This window comes from Felis catus, chromosome C2, assembly GCF_018350175.1.
Source record: "Felis catus isolate Fca126 chromosome C2, F.catus_Fca126_mat1.0, whole genome shotgun sequence".
In the NCBI taxonomy this organism is placed as follows: domain Eukaryota; kingdom Metazoa; phylum Chordata; class Mammalia; order Carnivora; family Felidae; genus Felis; species Felis catus.
In genome coordinates this window covers 148070497-148083827 of record NC_058376.1, presented here as the reverse complement: position 1 = coordinate 148083827, position 13331 = coordinate 148070497, and the positions used below count along the sequence as shown (strand labels likewise).

Genomic DNA, 13331 nt, shown 5'->3' with positions numbered 1-13331 from the left:
TCAGACACTTAACTGAGCCACCCAGGCACCCCAAAGATGAACTGACCATAGAGTTGTGGGTTCATTTCTGGGTTTTCTATTCTGTTCCATTGATCTATGTGTCTGTTTTTGTGTCAGTATCATACTGTCTTGATCACTACAGCTTTGCATACAGCTTGAAGTCTGGAATTGTGATACTTCCAGCTCTGCTTTTCATTTTCAAGATTGCTTTGCCTATTTGGGGTCTTTTGTGGTTCCATACAAATTTTAGGGTTCCGGCTCTATGAGAAATGCAGGTAGTATTTTGATAGGGATTGCATTAACTGTGTAGATTGCTTTGGGTAGTATCGACATTTTAACAATATTTGTTCTTCTATTCCATGAGCGTGGAATGCTTTTCCATTTCTTTGCATCATCATCAATTTCTTTCATCAGTGATTTATAGTTTATGAGACAGCATTTCTATCAAACTGGTTAAACCCTGTCATTTATAATTATTTTAAGTGATAATGCTTAAGTGCTGAGGCAGTAAAAGTTAATAGATTTATGCAGGGCAATTTGACACTAGAGTCAAAATCCTTTAAAAACATGCAGACTTTCAACCAAGAAATTCTCATGATTGTGGATGAGTACAAAAGCTAAAAACAGTGTTGTTTGTAATAGTAATAAACGGCTGGGCTGGCTATATTAATTTCAGATAAAGTAGCATCAAGAACAAGGAAAATTACTAGGAATAAAAAGGATACTATGTAATGACAAAAGAATCAACTCACCAACAAGACATGATAACCCTAAATGTGAATGCACCTAGCAACAGATCCTTAGAGTAAATGAATCAAATACTGATGGAACTAAAAGTAGAAACAGACAAGTCTGCAATGACAGGCGGAGACCTCAGCATCCCTCTCTCAACAACTGACAGAACAGTAAGACAGAAAGTCAGCAAGGATATAGAAAAAAGCTCAACCCCACCAAAACCAGAAGGAAACTAATGGACGTTTACATAACACTCCACTAAACAACAACAAAACACACATTCTTTTTAAGCACCCACAGCATATATGTTAAAATAAACGGTATCCCAGGCCATAAATTTTAAAATTAGCAAAACACATAAACAAATATTTTACTGAAAACATATACATATAGCAAATAACCATATGAAAAGACGTTCAACATCACTAGCCACTAGAGAAGTGCAACTTAATGAGATATCACTACACTCCTATGAGAAGAACAGCTAAATTAAAACATAGTGGCAATACCATGGTGAGCAAAGAACTGGGTCTCAGTTCCACACTGCTGGTGGAAATAGTTTGGTAGTTTCTCAAAAACTAAACATGCACTTGTCATATGACTCAATTGCACTCCTGGGCATTTATTCCAGAGAAATGAAAACTCGCGTCCACACAAACCCTTGTATCAACTGTTCGCAGATGTTTTGTTTGTAATACCCCAAAACTTGAAAGATAGATAAATGGTTAAACTCAATAGATAAGTGGTTAAACAAGATAAATGAATGAATAGTGTATCCATATCATAGAATACTATTCAGCAATAAAAAAGGAATGATACATTCAACAACTTGTGTGGATATCAAAGGCATTCTGAGAAATGAAAAAAGTCACAAAAGATTCTATGCTCTAATTCCAGGCATATAACATTCTTGAAATGACAAAACTATGGAGATGGAGAACAGATTAGCGACTATCAGGAGTTAGGGATGGGGTAGAGGGGTAAGTGGCCTATGACTGTACAGGGACAGCAAGAGGAAGGTCTTTGAGAGGATGGAATAGTTCTGTATCTCTTCGTGGTGGTGGTTAGCGAACCTACATGTGTTAAAATGACAGAGAACTACGTACAACTTTATACCAATGTCAAATACCGGGTTTTGCTATTGTACTATAATCATACAAGATGTACCAGAAGGGGAAACTGGATGGAGACGTTCCATGGAAAGAAACTCTCTGTACTATCTTCGCAACTTCTTGTGAATCTATAATTATTTCAAACTAAAAATGTTCAAAAGAAGAAACAAAAGCATGGAAATTGCTTAATTCCTCAGCCATACAGGATGGCTTAAATAAAGCCATGAACCATCTAAAAAGTCGTTAAAAGGATGTTGTAAAATAATATTTACTTAATGCTGTGAAAGATATTTCACACTGTATCATATTTAATGAAAAAAGTACCAAAGCATTCAATATAATCTCTTTTTTAAAAGAGTGTATTTGTTGGGGCGCCTGGGTGGCACAGTCGGTTAAGCGTCCGACTTCAGCCAGGTCACGATCTCGCGGTCCGTGAGTTCGAGCCCCGCGTCGGGCTCTGGGCTGATGGCTCAGAGCCTGGAGCCTGTTTCCGATTCTGTGTCTCCCTCTCTCTCTGCCCCTCGCCCATTCATGCTCTGTCTCTCTCTGTCCCAAAAATAAATAAACGTTGAAAAAAAAATTTTTTTAAAAAAGAGTGTATTTGTGCATAGAAAAGATATCAGCACAGAGAATGGTAAGATTACAGGTGATTTTTATTTTCACCGTAAGTATCGTCAGTATCCGTCACCATACAATGTTGTTACTATATTCTCTATGCTACACGTTTCATCCCCATGACTTACTTTATAACTGGAAGTTTGAACCTCTTAATCCCCTTTATTTTGCCTGCCCCCCCTCCTCTCTGGCCACACCAGTTTGTTCTCTGTATTTAAGAGTCTATTGTGAAACAATCCTAAAATTTATATGGAACCACAAAAGACCCCTAATAGCCAAAGTAATGTTGAAACAGAAAAATTAAAGTAGACTTACAGTATCCTGAGGGATCGGGCGAAGGTTGCCTTTTGCCCTTAGCCAAGTGTCATCATCCGGGCAGCTGAGCTCCTAAAGGAATGCCACTCTGCCTGTCTCAAGGACTTGTCAGTGGGCTGCAGACAGTACGGAAATTTAATTTTTCATTTGCCTTTGTTTCCCACATCAAAACTGCTTGACGAGGTGGTGTTCTGGTTTGCAGTTGGTCTTTTTCTTTCAGAACCTTCTGGATCTCGGCGTGGCCAAGTTCCTTCCGTTTCTGAGCCTCCTCCATCGCCTGCTACAAGATCCCCTCAAACCTGACCATGATCTTCCCCATCTCCAGGTATTTCACGTGGAGCGTGCTCCACAGCAACAGGTTCTCCCTTAGTGTGGCTTCCAGGGCCGCGTCCAGATCATTCTGCCTGTACTGCGGCACGTCCACGATGGGCCGCATGGGGAGCAGCAGGAACCTACGGTGTGGTGAGAACACACCGAGGCAGACCCAGCAGGGGGAAGCCCCGGGAGCTCCCAGAAACTCAAGTACCATGAACTTCCGCTCAAGTGGGCCGCTGGTGGAGGGCGCATGCGCGTCCTGTGCCCTGCTGGCCTCCGTCACCTCGCTCGTGTCCGAGGGCTGTCAGATTTGAGGTATAAGGGCCAACTCCTTACAAGGAAGGCCCATACTGACAGAACCCGCCTTGCCCCGTGCCTGGAACCTCTGCTGGGTCTCGGAAGCGCTCCTTCTCGGGTCCCCCGCTGAGGAGGGTGCATACCAATACCACCCGCCTTCCGCCTTCCGCCTTGCGCCTGCGGTGGGGCTCCAACGGCCTGCGGCACCTGCGGTGAATTTCCGCCCGCCGCCTCCAGGGCCTATGCAGCCACCCGCACGGGCGTGACATCCCCCAGGTTGGAGGCACCTGTCCGCGTCACGTGAGTACCCTGCGGCCACGACCCCACCGGCCTGCCCCGGTGCACCCTGGGGGCCCGGCCTCTCTGCCACCTCCTGTCCCCTGGGGATATACTTCTTCCCTGCAATGAACATGTTTTGTTTTGCGATTTTTAATTTAAGTTGTTTTAATGTGTTTTCTACAAGAGAGCTAGCGATAGTCAGCTGATGGAGAGAAGCACCAAGTGGCCCGAGAGCAACCCGTTTACTAGACAGGGGAAGGGGGCGGGGGTTCTGGTCAAAGCAGAGTCTTAACGGTTAGGATCCCAAAGGACATGGCCTATGGGTCCCCTAGGAACCGGTGTTCAGACAGTGATGTCTCATTTTATGAGCCCATCCTGGTTTTAAAAACTATTCTGGCTGTGGAGCGTTAGGTAGTGGTTTATTTGCTGATACGAAGCTTTAATAGACTGGAAAAAAGTACTTTCCTTTGCAGTAAACTCTCAAGGTGAACCGGGTAGCTGGCTTTTTGAGGTCCGGCCCAATACTTCCAATAAATCAAGCATTTATGCAGCACTAAGCTGGGTTTGCCCCCAAGGCTGAAACCTGTCCCGTTTTCTGGGGGTCACATTCCCTTTCTTTTGCTCTAGATGACTCCCAGATCCGTATCTGTAGCCCTGAGTTCCAGACCCACATTCCAGGCATAGCTCTACCTGGCTGGAGTTTGTCTTAAAATCTACGTGATGTAGCAGTTGTCAGATGTAAATGAATGATCCCTAAGGTGATTCCAGCCTCCGGCCTTCAAGCCACCTCAGTTGATATCCTAGACATCATAAAGCAGAGATAAGCTGTTCCTTCTGTGTCTCGTTTAAATTTTTTTAAAGTATGTTTTTTTATTTAAAAAAATTTTAGGGGCGCCTGGGTGGCTCAGTCGGTTAAGCATCCGACTTCGGCTCAGGTCACGATCTCGCGGTCCGTGAGTTCGAGCCCCGCATCAGGCTCTGGGCTGATGGCTCAGAGCCTGGAGCCTGTTTCTGATTCTGTGTCTCCCTCTCTCTCTGCCCCTTCCCCGTTCATGCTCTGTCTCTCTCTGTCTCAAAAATAAATAAAACGTTTAAAAAATAATAATAAAATAAAATAAAATAAAAAAATTTTAAAGTATGTTTTTTTACTAATTGCTAAATATGTATACATAAGAGTGTATAAAACGTATACACAAAATTCTAAGAAAAACAATAAAGTAAACATTGAGTATCTACTATTCAGGTTACAAAAAAAAAAAAAACAAACACTTTTGTCAATACTTGGAGGCTCCTAATGCTTTTTGCCTGAAAATATCCTTTTCCCTCTCCCCAGACGTAACCTCCATATTTACTTTTATCAATGTTCTCTTGCTTTGTTTTATAGTTTCACAACCTATATATGCATCTCTAATGACATACTGTTGATTTTTGAACTGCATGTAATGGAACCATAGTCTTGTGTATTTTGTTTTTACTTGCTTCTGTCACTCAACAATATTTTGTGAGATTCCCTCATGTTGCTAAGGGTCTATTTTCATTTCTGTAGGGTATTCTTTTGTATGACTGTATCACAATTTATTCACTCCACCATAATGGGTCCGTTAGTCATCTCCCGCTTTCACATATTATAACTTCTTTTTCCCCTTCCCCTCAGGATCCACATGTGAGTGAAAACACATGGTATCTGTCTTTCTCTTCCTGACTTATTTCACTTAGCATAATACCCTCATTTAAATTTTTGACCTACGGAAACCACAATAAGTAATAAATGATTTTTGTTATTTTTAAGACACTAAGTTCTAGAATGTGGTTATATAGTAGCATCAGATAATAACTTTTTAAAAATTTTTTAATGTTTATTTAAAACATTTTTAAAAATTTTTTAAACATTTTTAATGTTTATTTAAAACATTAAACAGAGTGTGAGTGGGGGAGGGGCAGAGAGAGAGGGAGACACAGAATCCGAAACAGGCTCCAGGCTCTGAGCGGTCAGCACAGAGCCTGATGCGGGGCTCGAACCCACGAACCGTGAGATCATGACCTGAGCTGAAGTTGGATGCTTAACCAACTGAGCCACCCAGGCGCCCCAATTAATAACTTTTTATAATAGTTATCTACTGCTGCCTAACAGACCGCCCCCAAATTTAGTGGTTTAAAACAACAGTAATTGTGTATTGTATCTCACAGTTTCTTTGGATCCAGAATTTGGAAGTGACTTAGCTGTTTGGTTCTGCCTCAGGGTCTCATAAAGTTGCTGAAAGCTGACTGAGACAGGAGGATCTGCCTCCCAGGGGGCTAGCTCACATGGCTGGAAAGTTAGTTTCTCTACCTGTGGGCTTCTCTATGTAACCTCTTGAGTAGCCTCATGGTGAAGTGGTTACTTCCCCAGAGCAAGTGATCTGAGAGACCAATGCAGAAGAATGCCTTTTGTGACCTGGCTGCAGAAGCCTCACACACTGTGTCTTCTGAAGTAGTCTGTTGTTCACATAGGTCAGAACTGAATCCGTGCGGGAGGGGACCGTGCAAGGGTGTGAATACGAACAGACAAGGCTCTTGGAAGATCCTCTTGGAGGCCGGCTATCCACCGCAATAATGATGTGTCATCTATTCAGTACCTATTATGTGCTTGGCTTTAGATGGGAATGATCTCACTTCATCCTCACTACAGCCTTATATGGTAGGTTATGTTTGTCTCTAGTTTATAGATGAGAAAATTGAGGCTAAGGGTCCTTAAATATCTTGCCCAAGGCCATGTAGGTAGCAAATGGAGGAGGGAGATGAGACCTAGCTTGAGGGGACTCCATCCCAGCCTCTCCATTCTCTCCCAGGCCACTTTCACCCCTTCTGCTCCCTCTCCTTCCTCACCATCAAGTTGTACAAATTCCTGCAATGTTTATCCTCTCTCCCCCTACCCTCTTCTAACCTTGCTTCTACTGTCCTCATTCAGGGTGGTCCTCCAGAAACCTGTTATAATTCTACTCCATTTGAAAGCTATGCATCTGTTAGGATCTTTAGAAGGAGTCTTTACACTCAAAGCAAATGGAGAAAAAGGAAGCCAGATCATCTCAATGGAATCTGTGGCCAGACCAGAAAATGAGGCAGGACCCGGGAGAGCTGAATTGAGAGAAGAGGCAGAGAACAAAAGTCCTTCCAGCCAACCATTAATCCAGGGCTGCTTTCTCTGGATAGGCCAATAGAAAGAGGTTTTGAAGGGCTTTACAAATACTCTTTCTAAAGTTTAATAATTACTCAAAAAAAATTTAATTTCTGTAAGATTTATTATATGTTTTTAATTCTAGGTTACATATGCCCATCTCACTGTTGGCATGAAGGGCAGTTATGCTAGCATTCGAGCTTACCAAGTCCGCTCGCCTCCCATGGTGAGCACTCCCAGCCAGCTTGAGCAGGAGGTGTAAATAGGGCTTTCCGAAGGCTCCCTGCTGTACATTGGCTTGTATAGATAATTAAGTGCTACCTAGGGAAGAGCATAATTATGAAAGACACATTCATTTCCTGAAACTAAAGCTTAAATAATCGCATTGCCTTTAACAAACTTTAAGTTGTGGAGGAAGAACGTAAAATGCGCGTCATTCAAAATCACCCCATTCCTTATCTCCTCTTCCCCAACACTGTTCTTTCTTTTTTTAAATTTTTAAAAAATATTTATTTTTTTACTATTTTACATTTTTATCATTTACTATTTTACATTTTTTTTAATTTTATTTTTTATTTTTTAAAATTTACTTCCAAATTAGTTAGCATATAGTGCAACAGTGATTCCAGGAGTAGGTTTCTTAGTGCCCCTGACCCGTTTAGCCCATCCCCCCTCCCACAACCCCTCCAGTAACCCTCAGTTTGTCCTCCATATTTAAGAGTCTCTTATGTTTTGTCCCCTGTTTTTACATTATTTTTGCTTCCCTTCCCTTGTGTTCATCTGTTTTGTCTCTGAAAGTCCTCATATGAGTGAAGTCATAGGACTTTTGTCTTTCTCTGACTAATTTCACTTAGCATAATACCCTCCAGTTCCATCCACGTAGTTGCAAATGGCAAGATTTCATTCTTTTTGATTGCCGTAATGGAGTAATACGTTGTACATATACACCACATCTTCTTTATCCATTCATCCATCGATGGACACTTGGGCTCTTTCCATACTTTGTCTATTGTTGATAGTGCTGCTATAAACATGGGGGTGCCTGTGTCCCTTCGAAACAGCACACACGTATCCCTTGGATAAATACCTAGTAGTGCAATTGCTGGGTCATAGGGTACTTCTATTTTTAGTTTTTTGAGGAACCTCCATACTCTTTTCCCTCTTCCCCAACACTCTTCTATTCCATTTGCTCCTGCCAATGACTGTTATTTGACTTGTCCTGCCTGCGCAGGTTTGTGGAAGAAGATTTTATTCTAAATGTGAGAAGAAAGCAGGACACATCCTTTTTGCCTTAGTGGCAAATGCTCAAGTTATATTGAAAAAATAGCCCATTTAGTCTACATAAATGGGAAATACATGACTGAGGATGCCATTAACTGGCCTCCCCACACCCTACAGGGCTGTCCTGAGTCAGTTTCCTGTCTCTCTCTGGTGGTTCACTTGCTCAAACAGATGCAGCCACCCCTTGAATACAGCCGCTTCTGAATCCCTCAACTCAGTAAGTTACTCTCTCCAGCCTCGCATCTTGGATTTCTTGGAGGATAATTTCACTGGAAACTTTGATGGTCAAAAATAGAACACACTGGCTAAGTAAAATAAGCCAGAGAAAGACGAATGCTGTATGAGCTTACGTATATGTGGAATCTTAAAAAAAAAAAAAAAATCATAAATAAAGAGAACGGATTGGTGGTTGCCAGAGGCTGGGAGTAGGGAGTGGGCAAAACGGGTGAAGGGAGTCAAAAGGTGCAAACTTCCAGTTATAAAATAAGTAAGTCACGGGGATGTAATGTACAGCATGACAGCTACAGTTAATAATACTGTATCACATATTGGAAGTTGCTGAGAGAGCAGATCTTAAAAGTTCTCATCACAGGAAAAAAATTCTGTAGCTATGCATAGTGATGGGCATTAACTAGAGTTATTGTGGTGATTATTTCACAATATATACAAATATCAAATCATGTTTGTATCACTGGTACATGAAACACATACAAATCATGTTGTACCCATGAAATACTGTATGTCAATTATACCTCAGTGAAAAATAATTGCTAAAAAACATAGGGTACATCATAACACCTAATGCTAATGCTTGTGAGGATATGAGGGAAAAGGCGCGTCATACACCATAGGTGAGAATGTGAACCAGTGTGAATCAAGAACTGTGTGGAGCTGTTGGCGTCAGAGGGCTGCCTGAGGCAGCTTAGATCAGTTAGGACTTTGTGTGCTTGTGTCTGAGAAATAGCCCAGAGCCCTCTACGAGGGCTTTCAAGGACCCAGACTTAGCTGGCCTTCTTGCTTCCCCCCATCTTTAGTGCATGGCTTTCATCCTCAAGATCACAAGAAGGCTGCCACAGCTCTTGCCACACAACAGAGACCCATGTAGGAAGTGGAGGAAAAGGAAATTTCAAAACTTCTGCTTGCATCTTATTGGCCATCTCTATCTGCAAGGCAGTTGCAGAAATGAAGCTTTTTTATTATTAAGGGAGGAAGGGAATCCTGAATATTGGGTACATTACTGTCACCCTCTGCCATGAAGTGCAGCCTTTTTGAAGGACAATTCAGATATAGCTATCAAAATTTAAACTGTTTTTTTTTTTTTTAAGTAGGCTTCACACCCAGCGTGGAGCCCAAACCAGGGCTCGAACTCACAACCATGAGATCAAGACCTGAGCACAAGATCTTACAACCATGAGATCAAGATGAAGAGTCAGATGCTTAACCAACTGAGCCACTCAGGTGCCCCTCAAAGTTTAACAATTTAAATGCAATTTACCTCTTGACTCAGAAATCCCCCTGCTAGGAATTAACCCTGGAGATGTGTTCTCACATCCGTGCATATGCTTACACACTACAAGCTGTTACTTGCAGCAGGAGAGAATTCATGGAAATGCAGTGTCTGAGTGCAGTGTCTCAGTCAATGTCAGACTGTGACCCATCAGATTCCCAAGGAGTAGGTGGGTGTGGGTGGGGTCTTTAAAGCCAGAGAACAAAAGTAGGGAGAAAAGCATAGGGAGAAAAGGTGTTTCCCTGCAGTGCCCCAAAATAACCACTCAATAGAGTGAGAGGCAGACAGACCAAAGAGGGTTGCTTCAGTCTCTAAATAACTATGTTCCTTTTGTACTTTCCCGGGTAGAGGTTGCAGGGGAGGCAAGGCTCAGCATATGGCTGTTAACACCCAAGACTTTGAAAGACAGCCGAATCCACTCTTCATCTTCAGAGGAAAAAGCTGAGACCCAGAGAGGTGTAGGGGCAGCAGTGATGGAAGTTTTCTGGGTCTGCCTGTTGGGAATTGGGAATTGTCTGCTTTATGATAGATTCTCAGACACTTTGAGGTCCCTTAGTGTCATGCTTCTGACTCAGAAGGGCAGCCGGTGGCACTAAATTGGCATTTCGTGAATGGGGGCTGCCCAGCCCTCCAGAAACTTGCCCCTGCCCTACTATAAAGTCACAGAACTAATAGCTCAAAGCAAAGGGCTTCCCTGGTGGCTCCATTTACCAAAGACTCCTTCTAAGTGAAAACCTGAAGAGACCCCCGGAAAGGATTGTTGGAGATCTGTACGGGAACGGCTCCATCTGTAAGGAGGAATACGGCCTGAGTTACCATCTAACTACAGCTTTGTATCTTCTCTAAATTAATAAGGCATTTGGATAAGAGGGGTTCAAAGTGTGATATTATAGAGTGGGAAGGAAGGACAGAAGGACAGGAATGGTCATTTTTATAGCCCTGCCTGTTCGAATAGCCACTTTAGGATGGAGACTTTCATTTGAGAGTCATCCTGGTGAAGATTACGTTTATACTGTGCTATGCATTAGTGGCAGGGAACATATATACTGAAAATGATTGGCGCCTCCCTCGCCCTCCTCTCCCCCCGTGAAAACACGGAAGGCCTCAGCAGGTAGGGGGAGGGAACCATCACCTGGGACATCTTTCCACCTTTCCTTTCTATCTGACTCTCAAACAGAACCCACTCTGACTTCTCTCCCCACCTTTCCTGGATCCTGGCTCTGGGGTCTTTTTTAGCTGAGGGTGGAAGCAGGGATGCTTTGGAAATCTTTTTGGCATGTGTTATGGTGAGGAATTTCAACACTTGAAAGAAGCAGAGCCGAGTGAAATTCCAACACAGATGGTTCTGTCAGACTGGAATCTGGGGGCCTTTCCCCTGGCGGTCTCGGGACAACACTATGAGGCTGTTCTGGGTCCACTCCATCTACGCAAAAGAACTTGCTGCCCTCTCCACTTCCCTAGCACGTTCATACCACAGACACTGTCCAAATACTGTATCTGTGCCAGGCACTGTGCTGAGCACGGGGGATAAAAATGAGGCAGGACTGAGTAGGTATGGCCAGCGAGTCCCGGCTTGTCCCTGGCAGAGTCACGACCTGGAAAGTTCTGCCGAGAAAGGCTGGGAACATTTAGAAAGACTCCAACAGAATGCAGGAACAATGCCTTGAGCAGAATATGGGCGAAATAGGTCAGGGATTAAGGAAGGCACTTGTGATGAGCACCAGGTGATGTATGGAATTGTCGAATCACTGTCTGTACACCTGAAACTAATATAACACTGTATGTTAAGTAACTGAAATTAAAATAAAAACCTTAAAAAAGAAAGATTCTTAGTTGCAGACTATGAAATCCCTCTGGTTGGCTTAGGCAGAATGGGATTTATTAAGGGATATTAGGTGACTCACAGATTCACCGGGATGATGAAGGAGCAGACTCTGAACTGGGATCCTAGGAACAATGCCCACACCGCGGTGTCTGAGAACTGAACTGCCAGGGGGACTGCCGCCTCCCCGCCTCCAGGATCATGCTGCCCCGCCGTGACACAGAAGCTACCACTGCCCCTGCCAGCCACAGAGAACCACTCCTCTGCCACCATTGCCCCATGCAGGGGTGCTACCTGATGGAGTTCTCTTCCTTCTTGCAAGTTCTATAGGGTGTGCCCGCTTGATAGAGCCCAGGTCCCACGTGGATCCCTAGCTGCAAAGAGTGTGGGATATGGAGTTTGTAGTTCTCCATCTCCTGCGGACAACATAGGAGGAAGGGGTTAGAGTGATACTGAATGAGATGTTGGCGAGATGCCTTTGGTACCTGCCACCCCCTCCCCCAAGCACCTCTCGTAGTTGTTTTTCAAAAGACAGCCCCTTTCATGAGAGGAATTCTACTGCCAGATTTTTAAGACCGTTTTTCCTATCCTATTACATGGCAGTATGAAAATGAAGCAGAATAAGGCTGTGAAGCTATTAGCACAATATGTGTCATGGAGTGAGTGTTTAATACATGTTAACTACTAACCAGTAAGGCGGCGCCTTCCAGCTGACCCCTCAAGATTAGGGAGAAGTTGCAACTCAAGGCACTTAAGGAGAGCAGGCGAAAAGGCGGGACGGGCGGAGGATCCACTAATGAAAGTGTTGACCTTCACATTTATTTTCCCCCCGTGGTCCATCCCACTCCTCCCAGAGTGTCTTCACTTAGTACAGCTATACCTGTTGAAACCTCTGAACAAGCCAGCCCTTCACAGGACTCCAGGCTTGTCTGTCATCCCTGACTTGGTTTCTGCTGTGTATCTCCATGAGCCTTCACCGATGTTTAGTGTCTTGGCCAGAGGTGGCACGGCTGGAGAATGCCCCACATCCAGGTGGCCCTCTGAGAGTCAGCGAGATGGGTGATGCCCTGCCTTGCACGATGCCTGGACGAGCTTGGAAGATACTAGTGAATGCCTAGTTGTCTAGTTGCCCAATGGGACTCTGTTTTTTTCTAACAGCCTGAACAATCTGCTGTGTACCACACGGGAAGTCTAGCAAGAGAATAAGCTGATGGTTGGGGCATTAGTTTGCAGAGGCCCGGCTGTGGGCCCGTTGACTTTCCCCCGGATGCTGTGTAGAACAGCAGTACTAGCAGTACTCCCACTGCTAGAAATCTCCCCACTCAAGTCAAGGGGAAGCTCTGGGCTTCCACTTCACACAGGAGACACTGCTTTTCAATAGCTTCCTTGCATCAGCAGACACTGTGCAGTATATCATTGCAGGTATTTATCAGTATCTTGGGAGATCTTCAACGTATATTTTCAGACTACATAACCTCAGAGAAGGCATTTGGGCCAAATTACATCATCAAAGACAAGACTGAAAGCCTGCTGGCTTTGCTTCCTTTATTTTGGAAAAGCTCTTCTTGTCTGATTGAATCTACCTGGTTCATAGCCAAGCTGGACGGAGGCCATCATCTGACAGACATTCTAGATGATTCTAGAGGAAAGAGACATCCCCTGTTTGTCCTGCTCTCATCATATTGTCATCACCCCTTCCCTAATTCACAGGAAAAATTGCCAGCCCTTGGCCTGACTTTGAGGGGTGTGGGAGGAAGCTATGCTCTGGAACTGGCTGTGGCCTATATTTGGTTCTTTGATCCTGACTTGTGAAAGAGATATTTTGTAAAAGCAGAAATAGTAATAAGGCTGATTTGGGCGATGTGACCTAAAGAGCAGAGGATCTCACTGGCACATTGA

General features: G+C 43.7%; 1 protein-coding gene and 1 long non-coding RNA gene across 5 annotated transcripts in view; one reads left to right on the top strand and one right to left on the bottom strand.

The window, feature by feature from the left end:
• Window positions 1–13331, bottom strand: part of POMGNT2 (protein O-linked mannose N-acetylglucosaminyltransferase 2 (beta 1,4-)) — a 49343-nt gene that overhangs the window by 27210 nt on the left and 8802 nt on the right. For 3 of the 4 annotated variants that reach the window (XM_045037744.1, XM_045037745.1, XM_045037746.1), the window contains exons 4-6: window positions 11727–11848; window positions 7028–7143; window positions 2778–2893 (exon numbers count right to left, since the gene is read on the bottom strand). The gene's annotated coding sequence lies outside the window, so the exon portion shown is untranslated. Of the gene's footprint in view, window positions 1–2777; window positions 2894–7027; window positions 7144–11467; window positions 11558–11726; window positions 11849–13331 lie in introns of those variants that run through there. The other variant, XR_002745500.2, reaches the window with a different exon arrangement.
• Window positions 3172–7029, top strand: LOC111562318. Its single transcript, XR_002745505.2, has 3 exons — window positions 3172–3689; window positions 6159–6345; window positions 6616–7029. It is a non-coding gene; the product is annotated as an uncharacterized LOC111562318 (long non-coding RNA).